Here is a 14635-nt window from a genome sequence, read left to right as displayed (position 1 = left end):
AGATATCCCGACCCAATCTAGTCCCACCTGCCAGCATCCAGCCCATGTCCCTCCAAACCCTTCCTATTCATATACCCATCCAAATGCCTCTTAAATGTTGCAATTGTACCAGCCTCCACCACATCCTCTGGCAGCTCATTCCATACACGTACTACCCTCTGCGTGAAAAGGTTGCCCCTTAGGTCTCTTATATCTTTCCCCTCTCACCCTAAACCTATGCCCTCTAGTTCTGGACTCCCCAACCCCAGGGAAGAGACTTTGTCTATTTATCCTATCCATGCCCCTCATAATTTTATAAACCTCTATAAGGTCACCCGTCAGCCTCCGACGCTCCAGGGAAAACAGCCCCAGCCTGTTCAGCCTCTCATTGTAGATCCTCCAACCTTGGCAACATCCTTGTAAATCTTTTCTGAACCCTTTCAAGTTTCACAACATCTTTCCGATAGGAAGGAGACCAGAATTGCGTGCAATATTCCAACAGTGGCCTAACCAATGTCCTGTACAGCCGCAACATAACCTCCCAACTCCTGTACTCAATACTCTGACCAATAAAGGAAAGCATACCAAACGCCTTCTTCACTATCCTATCTGTCTGCGACTCCACTTTTAAGGAGCTATGAACCTGCACTCCAAGGTCTCTTTGTTCAGCAACACTTCCTAGGACCTTATCATTCAGTGTATAAGTCCTGCTAAGATTTGCTTTCCCAAAATGCGGCACCTTGAATTTATCTGAATTAGACTCCATCTGCTACTTCTCAGCCCATTGGCCCATCTGGTCCAGATCCTGTTGTAATCTGAGGTAACCCTCTTCGCTGTCCATGACACCTCCAATTTTGGTGTCATCTGCAAACTTACTAACTGTACCTCTTATGCTCGCATCCAAATCATTTATATAAATGTCAAAAGGTAGAGGACCCAGCACCGATCCTTGTGGCACTCCACTGGTCACAGGCCTCCAGTCTGAAAAACAACCCTACACCACTACCCTCTGTCTTCTACCTTTGAGCCAGTTCTGTATCCAAATGGTTAGTTCTCCCTGTATTCCATGCGATCTAACCTTGTTAATCAGTCTCCCTTGTTGAATGCCTTACTGAAGTCCATATAAATCACATCTACTGCTCTGCCCTCATCAATCTTCTTTATTACTTCTTAAAAAAACTCAAATTTGTGAGACATGATTTCCCACGCACAAAGCCATGTTGACTATCCCGAATCAGTCCTTGCCTTTCCAAATACACGTACATCCTGTCCCTCAGGATTCCCTCCAACAACTTGCCCACCACAAGGGATAGACTCACTGGTCTATACTTCCCTGGCTTGTCTTTACTGCCTTTCTTAAACAGTGGCACCACATTTGCCAACTTCCAGTCTTCCGGCACCTCACCTGTGACTATCGATGATACAAATATCTCAGCAAGAGGCCCAGCAATCACTTCTCTAGCTTCCCACAGAGTTCTCGGGTACACCTGATCAGGTCCTGGGGATTTATCCACTTTTAACCGTTTTAAGATATCCTGCACTTCCTCCTCTATAATCTGGACATTTGTCAAGATGTCACCATCTATTTCCATACAGTCTATATCTTCCATATCCTTTTCCACAGTAAATACTGATGCAAATATTCATTTAGTATCTCCCCCATTTTCTGTGGCTCCACACAAAGGCCGCCTTGCTGATCTTTGAAGGACCCTATTCTCTCCCTAGTTACCTTTTTGTTCTTAATATATTTGTAAAACCCCTTTGGATTCTCCTTAATTCTATTTGCCAAAGCTATCTCATGTCCCCGTTTTGCCGTCCTGATTTCCCTCTTAAGTATACTCCTACTTTCTTTATACTCTTCTAAGGATTCACTCGATATGTCTATACCTGATATATGCTTCCTGCTTTTTCTTAACCAAACCCTCAATTTCTTTAGTCATCCAGCATTCCCTATACCTACCAGCCTTCCCTTTCACCCTGACAGGAATATACTTTCTCTGGATTCTTGTTATCTCATTTCTGAAGGCTTCCCATTTTCCAGCCGTCCCTTTACCTACGAACATCTGCCTCTAATCAGCTTTCGAAAGTTCTTGCCTAATACCGTCAAAATTGGTCTTTCTCCAATTTAGAACTTCAACTTTCAGATCTGGTCTATCTCTTTCCCATCACTATTTTAAAACAAATAGAATTATGGTCGCTGGCCCCAAAGTGCTCCCCCACTGACACCTCAGTCACCTGCCCTGCCTTATTTTCCAAGAGTAGGTCAGGTTTTGCACCTTCTCTAGTAGGTACATCCACACACTGAATCAGAAAAATGTCTTGTACACACTTAAGAAATTCCTCTCCATTTAAACCTTTAACACTATGGCAGTCTTAGTCTATGTTTGGAAAGTTAAAATCCCCTACCATAACCACCCTATTTTTCTTATAGATAGCTGAGATCTCCTTGCAAGTTTGTTTCTCAATTTCCCTCTGACTGTTGTGGGAGTCTATAATACAATCCCAATAAGGTCATCATCCCTTTCTTATTTCTCAGTTCCACCCAAATAACTTCCCTGGATGTATTTCTGGGAATATCTTCCCTCAGCACAGCTGTAATGCTATCCCTGATCAAAAATGCCACTCCCCTTCCTCTCTTGCCTCCTTTTCTATCCTTCCTGTAGCATTTGTATCCTGGAACATTAAGCTGCCACTCCTGCCCATCCCTGAGCCATGTTTCTGTAATTGCAATGATATTCAAGTCCCATGTTCCTAACCATGCCCTGAGTTCATCTGCCTTCCCTGTTAGGCCCTTTGCATTGAAATAAATGCAGTTTAATTTATTAGTCCTACCTTATCCCTGCCTGCCCTGACTGTTTGACTCGCTTCTGTTCCCAACTGTACCAGTCTCAGATTGATCACTTTCCTCACTATCTTCCTGGGTTCCCCACCCCATCCCCATCCCCATCCCCACCCACACACACACACACACACACACACACACACACACCTGATTAGTTTAAATCCTTCCAAGCAGTTCTAGCAAATTTCCCTGCCAGTATATTAGACCCCTTCTAATTTAGGTGCAATCCGTCCTTCTTGCACAGTTCACTTTACCCCAAAAGAGATTCCAATGATCCTTCTCCCATACACCAGCTCCTCAGCCATGCATTGATCTGCTCTATCCTGCCCTCACGAGCTTGTAGCACTGGGAGTAATCCAGATAATACTACCCTTGAGGACCTCCTTTTTAAATTTCTGCCTAACTCTCTGTAATCTCCCTTCAGAATCTCAACCTTTTCCCTTCCTATGCCATTAGTTCCAATGTGGACAATGACCTCATGCTGGCCCCTCTTCTCCATGAGAACATTCTGCACCCTCTCTGAGATATCCTTCATCCTGGCACTTGGGAAACAATGCAACATTCTGCCTTTTCTCTGCTGGACACAGAAACGTCTGTCTCTACCTCAGACTAGAGAATCCCCTAACACAATTGATCTCTTGGAAGCCGACACACTCTTCGTTGCATTAGAGCCAGTCTCAATACCAGAAACTTGGCTGTTCGTGCTATGTTCCCCTGAGAATCTATCACTCCCTACATTTTTCAAAACAGCTTACCTGTTTGAGATGGGTGTATCCACAAAAGACTCCTGCCCTAGGTGCCTACCTCTCTTACCCTTCCTGGAGTTAACCCATTTCTGCAACACAAATTCCCAGCTTGGTGAACAGAACCACACAATGAGCACCTGAGCTACAAATCTTCTCACAAACTTTGTTAACCCATCTCTGTGACTGTATCTGAGACGTACCCCCTTCCTATATCTGCCATCCATCACATACTGTTGCTGTTGCAAATTTCTCATAGCTTCTATCTGTCTCTCCAACCGATCCACTTGGTCTGATAAGATTCGCATCCAACAGCATTTATGGCAGATATAATCTGCAGTAACCCTTAAACTCTCTTTAAAGTCTCACATCTGACAAGAAGTACATATCACTGCAAAGGCCAATTTTGCTCCTTCACAATCTACAGACCCAGAAAATAACACCATCTTATTCCTCTACAAACACTCCCCCAGGTTAAATTAATTGCTATGGCTTACATTTTAAGTTTAATCAAGAGACTTATCTCCAAAAACATATAATCAAGAAAGAATCCACTATACTCACTACTGCAGCCTTTCTCTTGAACAGGCTTAAAACAATTAACTTATCTGATTCTGTGCTGTGAACTTCACCCAACCATTCCTCCAAGATTAGTTGTGAATATCACGGTTTGTTAATTTTCCCAGATGCACTCCGATGACCAGTGATACACGAATTCAAACAGCAAAGGCAGTAACTGTGCAAGTTCTCTCCCTCCCTCTCTCTCTCCTACACTGTCCTCACCATGTGCTTCCTTTGTCTGCTCTTCTCCCTTTTAAAACTGCTGTTGTTTTGACTTTTTTTTCCAAAGTTCCAAAACAATGCAACAGCAGAGAAAACAGTAATTGCTGCTCCTGGAATTCAAGGAAATCACCTCCAACATGTAAAATACCTCAAAAAAAGGAGCAGCTCTTACAGCCAAAAATTTTTCCCGTCCTCCATCTTGGATTACCCAGAATAAGGCAAAGAGTTTTTGGTCTTTATTTATTGTAAGATGATTTAACTTCAGAAGCAGGACTGTCTTATTCCAGTTATATACGGCTTTAATGAGACTGTACAGAGAATATTATTTACAGTTTTGGTATCTAAGAGAGGGTATACTTGCCATAATGGGAGTGAAACGAGGGCACACTAGGCTGATACTAATGAAAGCAGGACGGTTATATGAGAAAAGATTGGCTCAACTGGACCTGTATTCACTGAGTTTGGAATCTTGATAGGGGATCTGATTGAAATGCATGAAATTCTCAGGCTTGGTAGACCAGATGCAAGGTCTCTGTTTTATCCTGACGAGGGGAGTCTAGATCCAAGGGGCATAATCTCAGGATTTGGAGTAGACCATTTAGAACTGAGGTTAGGAAATATTTCTTCATTCAGGTTCTAGTTAACCTATGAAATTCTCTACTGCCAAAGACTGTGGAGGCAAGGTCACTGAGTATGTTCAAGAAGTTTTTTTTATGTATATTAAATGAATCAAAGGGTTTAGCGAGAAAGCAGGAATATGACAGTGAGATAAAGGTCCAGTTTTGATCATATTGATTGGTGGCGCAGTCTCAAAGGGCCTCCTTCTACTCCCTCAGTCACCTCTTACTCTTCTAAATTCAGTGGACAGAAGATTAGTTTGTCCAAACTTTACCCCGAAGTTCAAGACAGCACGGTGGCTCAGTAGTTAGCCCTGCTGCCTCACAGCACCAGGGACATGGGTTTGATTCCAGCCTCAGGCAATTGTCGGTGTGGCGTTTATACATTGTCCCCATGTCTGCGTGGGTTTCCACCTGGTGCTGCCACAGTCCAAAAATGTGTAATTTACATTGATTGGCCATGCTAAATTATCTATACTGTTTAGGGATGTATAGGTTGGGTGTATTAGCCATGGGAAATATAGGGCTACAGTGATAGGGTAGGGAGACGCCCTTCAAACTGTTAGTATGAACTTGTTGGGCTGAATGGCCTGTTTCCACACTGTGGGGATTCTATAATCCAAAGTTTAGACTTGTAAAAGTCCTGTGAACTGTTTCCAACGTATTTACGTTCTGTTGTGTTATACCTCGCATACTTATCATCAACCTGAGCTACAAATCATCTAAAAAATTGATACCTTGAAAAAGATATTCACCAGGATTTTGCCTGGGCCACAGTATTCCGCTATGAAGAGAAGCTATATATTCTAGAGTTAAGTTCATTAGAGCAAGAAGACTGTGATGTACAAAATTCTGAGGGGGCATAGACAGAGTTGTTAAGGGGCCACATTTCCCCTTAGTAGAATAGCCAATAACCAGGGGACACAGTTTAAAGAGGCAGGAGCTTTAGAGGGGATTTGAGGAAAACGTTCTTCACCCAAAGGGTGATGGATATCTGGAATTTATATCGAAAGAGTAGTAAAGACCCTCAAGATGTTTAATCATTATGTAGATGAACACTTGAATTGCCACAGAATACTGGTTATGGGCCAAGTGCTGGAAAGAGGCTTTAGAATAAATGGATTTTGACGTGTATGAACATGCTGGCCTGAAGGGTCTGTTTCCATATTGTAAAAACTCTATGACTCAATGATAGCCATTGTGTCAGTATACCTTTAGGGGATACTTTCATGCCATCACCACTTTTGTGTGACATGTGTCCTGAGGTATAAAGATCTCATAATCCATTTTACCTCAGATCACTTGAAGCATGATACTGTATTATAAACAGCCACATTTATTGTAATCTAGTAGCCTAATATTTGCTCAAACACTTGTGCCTGATGAATGTAATGTTTAAATGTAATAGTAAGTTGAGATAATTATCTGTCGGAGCTCTCAAGAATACTTATTTACGTGTAAGAACTATTGAAGAAAGAAAACTGGAGGATTTTGTTGATTGAAAGAGATTTCACCAAGAGATTTAATGTGTGCTTTATTTTTTTTTCTGCTGTTTATTGGCAATCAAGTGACTTTGGAAAAGTAGCCAGACAGGGCTTTCAAAGAGATAGAGTTTATTGCCTCAATCACTGGAAACTTTGGTTTTCAGAGGACTAGAGGCCTCTGTTGGACTTTCTGGACTGTTCTACAAATACAGGAGTCAGTAAAGAAGACATCCCGACATCCCACTATCTCTACATCTCTTTTTGTATTATATGATTTTGGTTATCTCTTGGATTAAAGCAAGAGATGCATTCTCTTTCAGATCATAGCTTATGTGTGAATTATTGTTTGCCATTTTCTTTAAGAATATGTTTTGTTCCTAAAAAATTGATTATTTTGGGTCCATTAAAGATGACCATTTCAATGACTGGATCAAAACATTTATAGTAAGGATGGAGTCATGGAATTTGATTATCAGCGTATTCCTTGTGTCACAGTCCTCACAGATTCTTATGCCCCTATACATATTATGGCCAGCATTCCATCAGCTTTATTGATTATTATCTGTACTTGTTGTGACATTTTAATGATCTATACACCTGAACTCCCAAGTCTGGGAAAATCTATTATATTTAACTTCATACCATCAAAAAAGTACAGTGATCTATCCGTTTTAGTTTTAAAATGAGCACTACATTGAACTCCATTTGCCACCATTTTGCTCATTCATCCAGTATGAATTGTTGTAATGTTGGGTAGAGTACTTTGGAACCAGGAAGTTAGAATTTGATGTTTGTAAAACGCTCAGAGGGGGAAACACTGTGTGGTCCCTTTAAAAGACCATGTGCTTTTCCTGTGCTTAGAGATTTAAAATGGATGTCTGTGAGCAGTAGCTTGAAAGTTTGTAAGTATACAGAGAGGACCCAGATTAAAATATTTATATCAAAAGCCCATATAGTTGGCAGGTCAAACAGCAGTTTTTATTTAACCAATACAATAGGATTTTGAATTTAGCCAATTGGTTTGAACCAGATACTTAGATATTAAATTTAAGTTGGATGGTTTTGACAACAATGTTATTGTAAGAAATATTGATATGTCATCAAGGATATAAAAGAAGGGGGCAGTTGGACAAAGGCAGCAACGCTGACTGCTATCTGCAACAGCTAACAGCCTCAGCTCACGAGAGAATTGCTGGCTTTTGCACCTCATCTATGTCTTAGAGAAAGTGCCATCTCAATAAAAACAGTACCAATGGCACAACTAGTTAATATTCCTGACAGAAGATTTGACGGAGAAGGTATTCCTGAACAAAGAATCAACAAAGATGGCATAAGACATTCCAGAAGATCTGTAATTTGGCTGTAATTTCAAGGGACTTTTTTTTAGATAAGTGGGACTTGTTTTTATTAGAACAGCATACCATTAAAATCTTGCTTTATTTGGGAATAGTTAGTAGTTAGAAGGGATTTATTCTGTTTGCTAATTGTTTAGTTATTGGGCCAATGGGCTGAGAAGTGTCAGATGGAGTTTAATTTAGATAAATACGAGGTGGTATATTTGGGAAAGCAATCTTAGCAGGACCTATACACTTAATGGTAAGATCCTCAGGAGTGTTGCTGAACAAAGAGTCCTTGGATTCTTAGCTCCTTGAAAGTGGAATCGCAGGTACATAGTATAGTGAAGAAGGCATTTGGTATGGTTTCCTTTATTAGTCAGAATATAGAGTATAGTAGTTGGAAGGTCATGTTGCAGCTGTACGGGACATTGGTTAGGCAACTGTTGGAATATCGCATACAATTCTGATCTCCTTCCTATCGGAACAATGTTGTGAAACTTGAAAGGGTTCAGGAAAGATTTACAAGGATGTTACCAGTGTTTGAGGATTTGAGCTACAGGAAGAGGTTGAATAGGCTAGGGCTGTTTTCCATGGAGCATCAGAGGCTAGGGGTGACGTTATTGAGGTTTAGAAAATCATGAGGGGCATGGATAGGATAAATAGATAAAGTCTGTTCCCTGGGGTCAGGGAGTCCAGAACTAGAGGGCATAGGTTTAGGGTGAGAGGGGAAAGATATAAAAGAGACCTAAGAGGCAACATTTTCACGCAGAGGGTGGTACATGTATGGAATGAGCTGCCAGAGGAAGTGGGGGAGGCTGGTACAATTGAAATATTTAAAAGGCATCTGGGTGGGTATATGAATAGGAAGGGTTTGAAGGGATCTGGGCCAGGTGCTGGTAGGTGGGACTACATTGGGTTTGGGATATTTGGTCGGCATGGATGAGTTGGACCAAACGGCTGAACATCTGTATGATTCTACATTGGATAAATAAACTGTTACTTGTTTATTTTAAAGTGAGTGCCAGGAATTTAATTTATTTAACCACTAGATGTTTCTAAAAAGCAGTTTACACCACTTTTGTCACTTCTTTTACAGATTATAGGGTGAAGTGTTCCTCTTTGGATATTTTGGTTTTAGTTCTCAGAGAGGGGGGTCAATTTTTGTAATAGACTGTGGGGCTAGTCTGAGATTTGGACAGATTTAGGGAACAAAAGATCCTAGCCGATTAAGTGGACTTGGGTACTAGTGTTCTCGATCTTCAAATAATACTTACGCCAGAAGTGGAAAATCTGTTTAATTTCAGTTGCATGTTGTTAGTTAAATCAGAAGTGGGGAAATGGCTCATAAGGTTGCTAAAGAGGTTCTGGGGGTCGAAGATGCTCCCTGAATTTGCCAAGAAAGTTTAGGAAGACAGAAAAAAAGTGACTCCTTTAGAATTACCAAACAGGCTAAAATTGTGTTTAACTAGGGATGATAAGAAAGCTGAAATTGTATTGGAGTTAGCCAAGCATTCATGTATACCAGAGAGGCAGTCAACTGCAGTGGAGTTAGCAAAAAATAAGTTGCAAATGAACTAAGCTGAGTTAGAAAGTGAACTTAAAAGGCTGGAATTAGGGGAAAAAGAAAGGATAGCCATGGCAGAATATAAAGAAAGGGAAAGAATGTTTAAGTGGAAAGGATGAACTTGGAACTTGAAGCAAAAATGACAGAAGTAAAAGTACAACAAGATAGAAATGATGATGAGAAAACTCATCATAGTCAATTGCCTGTTGGAGATATAGTTACAAATATGCCCAACCATTACCAAAATTCAATGAAAAAGATGTAGAAGCCTTTTTTATTTACTTCGAGAAATTGGCTGTACAGATGGACTGGTCAGAGACTGCAGGTAATAATTCAGACCAAGTTGGTAGGCTCAGCTAGTGAAGTGGAGATGGTGAGGATTGCAGATGCTGAAAAGTCAGAGTTAATAAAGTGTGGTGCTGGAAAAGGTGCAGCAGGTTAGTTAGCATCAGAGGAGCAGGAGAGTCTACATTTTGGGTTTGGACTAGTGAGGTGTTAACAGATGAGGCGTCAAGAGATTATGAAGAAGTAAAACAGGCTATTTTGAATACCTATGGATTGGTACCAGAAGCATATAGATAATAACTCAGAAATATAAGCAAGGAACCAGGTCAGACTTATATTAAGTTTGAAAAGTTTAAACAGAGCAACTTCAATAGATGGGTGAGAGCACTATAGATAGAAAAGACATATGAGGCTTTTAGAGATATTATTCTGCTGAAGGAATTTATACTCCTGGAAGTGATACAAACTCACGTTGAGGAACAGAAAGCCAAAACAGTGAGAAGAGCTGCAGAGATGGCAGATGAATACGCATTAGTGCATAATCAAAATCTAGCTTCCAACAACCGTTTCATTCCATGAGTATTGAAATTGGGAAAGAGGAAGACCCTTCAATGATAAACAAAAAGTAGATCACACTGAGAACAGTTTACCACATGTAAAAAAAGAAACCCAAGAGGGTGAAATGGAGGTGAAAGGCCTCGTGTTTTTACTGCAACAGAGCACAACACACAAAGCCACAGTGCTGGTGCTTTAAGAAAGGCACAGGGATAAAAAGTGCAGTAAAAGAGGCTAGACCAGTGGTGTTAGTTAAAGTAGTGAAGGTAATCCCAAGACAAGTTGAAGGTCTGCAGGAGAGTGCATAGCCTAATCATGGGCTGGATAGTAAGATGGTCCCCCGAACTTTTGAAAGCCTTCACCTGTGTGGATAAGGTATACTCAGGTGGAGCAGGGGAGTAGATAAAGAAGTTAAAATATTGAGAGGTTCAAGAGTCTGTAAAAAGATGAAAACATTTGCACTCCTTTGGAAATATTGTCCGAGAGAGTGGTAATATGTGGAATAAATGGAGAGAGGAGTGGTGTTCCCCTGTAAGATAAGGCTAGAAAGTCCAATCAAGATTGTGAAAGTGATAAGTGGGAGTGATGGAAAATTGGCTGTTCAAGGAATACAGTTTATTCTTGGAAACGGGATAGCTGGATCACAGTGGGAGTGATGCCCATTGTAGTGGAAAAGCCAAAAGAAAACTAGGGAACTAAGGACTGAAAAGTTAAATGCCTTGGCATTTTTCCAGACTGTGTGGTGACAAGATGCTACAGCCGTAACTTAAAATAAGAAGGGAAAACAAAAGAGAAAGATGAAGGAATTGAGGTCCAGACACTCTGTTTGTTACCATGGTAAAGGAAATACCTAAGTAGGTCGAGGATCAGGCAGAGGTGTTTAGTTCAGAAAGATTAATGGAGTTACAACAAAAAAATGAGATAATAAAGTATTTATATTATCAAGCCTACTTGGAAAAGAAATCAGTGTGTACAGTAGTTCCCCTGTACTCATAGGGATATAAATTCCAGGACCTAGTACAAGAGACTGAAACCGTGGACAGGAGTGAACCCATTCATTTAAATAGGAAGTTTAGCTTCCTGGCAGCTCCTGGTCCCTAGTTTTCTTTGTTATGTGTTCGAGCCACAGATAACTAAATGCAAGGAAAATGATTCCGCAGATATGGGCTTTACCCGGAATTCCAGAATGCTATTATCTGAAGGAATGAGATAGTATAGTGAGCTATCTGTCCCAGGAACAGACAACTGAATTGAAAGACAGTGCTATGAGGACCCATGTGGAAATAGAATGGGGAGGACTAATGTCTTAGTACATAAGGTTAATATAGGACATGCTGTTCTGATAAAACAACACAGGCTCAATCCTCTTAAAGAAGCACAGTTTGAGAAGTAGAAGTGATGGTCCAAGAAGACATCGTAGAGATAAGTCAAAGTGAGTGTAGTTTGCCGATCGTGTTGGTTTCCAAATCCGATGGTACTTAATGATTCTGCATAGATTATCAGAAGGTCAACATTGTGACTAAACCTGACTCATACTCAATTCAACACTTGAGAATTGTGTGCAAAATGTGGAACAAGCCATTTACATCACAAAGTTGAACTTACTTCGCAGTTACTGGAAAGTACCTTTGTCAGAGAGAGCAAAAGAAGCTTCTGCTTTTGTAACCCTAAATGAGCTATATCAATTTAAAGTAATGTCCGTTGGAATGAAAGATACACCAGCCACGTTTCAAATGCTTACGAACAGAGTTACGGGAGGATTGACTATTTGTGCTATCTACATAGGTGACTTAGTGATCTTTCGCCATTCGTGGAACAATCGTGTGGAGCATTTGCGAAAGTGGAAGTGACATTCGGATCAGACATCATTGGAATATATGGATGACATCGAGGAATGTGAAGATAAAGGCCATTGAGGAATTTCTAAGACTATAATTGAAGAAGGAAGTGCTAAGATTTTTAGGATTGAGTGCATTCTGTAGCAGATTTGCACCAAACTGTAGTAGCATGGTGGTATCATTGACTGATTTGTTAAAAAAGAAAATGAACTCTTGGTGGACAAAACAATGCCAGGAGGCATTTGAGAATTTAAAAGCAGTGTTAACCACTGCACCAGTTTTAGCCATTCCAAATTTTTGAATCTATTAAAAGTTGCCATTGACACAGCAATGTAAGTGTTGGAGATTTGTTGTTACAGGAAGATGATTAAGGAATTGAAAGACCAATCAGTTATTTTTAAAAGAAAGTCAATGTTCAACAGAAAAATATATTCAAAAGTTGAAAAAAAAACTTATTGAGTTTGGTAATGGCCTTACAACATTTTAATGTTCACATTGCAAACAAATCATCAGAGATAATCGTGTATACCAATCACAATGCTTTGACATTTCTGAAAAGATTTAGAAGAACAGCAGATAATTTTGTTGGAGTCTTGTGTTACAAGCATTTAACTTACAAATTGTACATGTTGCTGGTCATGAACATATTATTGTAAATGCTTTATTGCGAGTTTAAACTAAAAATGTTTATGTAAGATAGAAATGGTTTTGTTAAATGTTATATTTAATAGAATTAGCACAAAATGTGTGACTCTAGATTAATGAGCTATGGATTTCATGATGTAATGGAGTTATGGTTTCAAAAGATTAAAAAAAGCCATCTTTTCTGAGTGAAAAAAATCACAGAACACCAGGTTATAGTCGAACAGGTCTATTTGGAAGTATTAGCTTTCAGAGCACTGCTCCTTCATCAGGTAGCTAGTGGGGCAGGATCATAAGACACAGAATTAATAGCAAAGATCATAGTACCATGCAATTGATGCAATATATTGAACAAACCTAGGTTGCTGTTAAGTCCTTCATCTTTTAAAATGGGTTGCAGGTTTTGATTCATTCATATGTAAATCTTAGAACTTCTTTTAAGTCCCATTCCCGGGATAAGTTGATGATTTATAAAGAAAAGTGACATCTCAGATCAGACAACGCATTAAAGATATGAGATTACAGTCTGCCTGTATTCTAATCTTGAGTCAGACTGCTTCTATTTCCAAAGTAGGAATTTATAAAATGTCACATGGATTGACTGCCTGCAGATTGTGTGCTTTTTGAGCAAAATAGAATGTATTTGCAAACAAATGCAAATTCACCCCATAGACTTTTCTGTCTGTGTGTGCGTGCATGTGAGGGGGAAGAGAGATAGAGAGAGAGAAAGTGTGTGTGTGTGTTGGGGAAGGGGGGAGGAGAGAGTGAGTATGCGTGTGCATCTCTGTGCATATGTGCATCTTTGGTAGAGTGTGTGCATGAGTTTGACAGAGTATAAGCCTGTGAGAGGGTGTGTGCATAAGTGTGAAAGTTCTGAGTATATGTGTGTGTGAATGAGAGCGTGTGTATGAGAGAGGGTCTGCGTGAGTCTGAGAGAATGTAAGAATATATGTGTATGTGTGCTTGTGTGTGAGTGTACGTGTGAGAGTGTATAGTGTAGTGGGTCACCTGTAGTGTGACATGAACCCCAGGTCCCGGTTGAGGCCATTCTCATGGATATCGAACTTGGCTATCAGCCTCTGCTCAACCACCCTGCATTGTTGCTTATCCCAAAGCCCACCTTGGATGACGGTCACTCGATGATCCGAGGCTGAATGCCCCTGGCCGCTGAAGTGTTTCCCAACTCAATTAGGACCTGGGGTTCATGTTATTATTACAAGTGAACCCACTACACTAAACACTTTCATACACAACATATCATTAGAATCTTGCTTTATTCAAGAATAGTCAGAAGTTAGAGGGATTTATTCTGTTTGTTAATAGTTTGGTGTTGGATAAATAAATTGTTACTTGTTTATTTTAAAGTGCCAAGGATTTATTTTATTTAACCCCCCACTAGAAGTTGCTGAAAAGCAGGTTACATCACTTTTCATACCCCATTTACAGATTACAGGGTGAGGTGCTCCTCTTTCAGTGTTTCGGTCTTAGTTCTCAGAGGGGGTCAACCTCTGCTTAATAACAGAATCCATGCTGGCGTCCCTGAATCACTGAAAATTTTAAGGTGTTCAGTTACCCCATCCTTGATTATAGACTCAAACAATTTCTCCACCACAGCTGTAATTCCTACTTTTCATCTTTTGCTCTTCTTATAAAGTGGAGCAACGTCTGCAATTTTTCAATCTAGAAGGTTGACTCCTATATCTGGGGAACTCTGAGAGATTACAGTTCGGGAGTCTACAATGTGCTTCTGTACTTCCTTTAACATTCTTGGATGGAAACTATCAGGTCCTGGGATTTGTTACTTTAATTCCATTAATTTATTCATTGCCAATGTTTTATTTACTAATGTTAATTTTATTCTGTCCCTATTTCTGATCCTCCATGAATTTCTTTGGGGTTTCTGTCGAGTATTTCTCCTTTTCTACTGTAAATACTGAGGCAAAGTAATTATTCAACATATCTGTTA

The sequence above is a fragment of the Hemiscyllium ocellatum genome, chromosome 35 (assembly GCF_020745735.1).
Source record: "Hemiscyllium ocellatum isolate sHemOce1 chromosome 35, sHemOce1.pat.X.cur, whole genome shotgun sequence".
Taxonomy (NCBI): domain Eukaryota; kingdom Metazoa; phylum Chordata; class Chondrichthyes; order Orectolobiformes; family Hemiscylliidae; genus Hemiscyllium; species Hemiscyllium ocellatum.
This window is presented reverse-complemented; position numbering follows the sequence as displayed.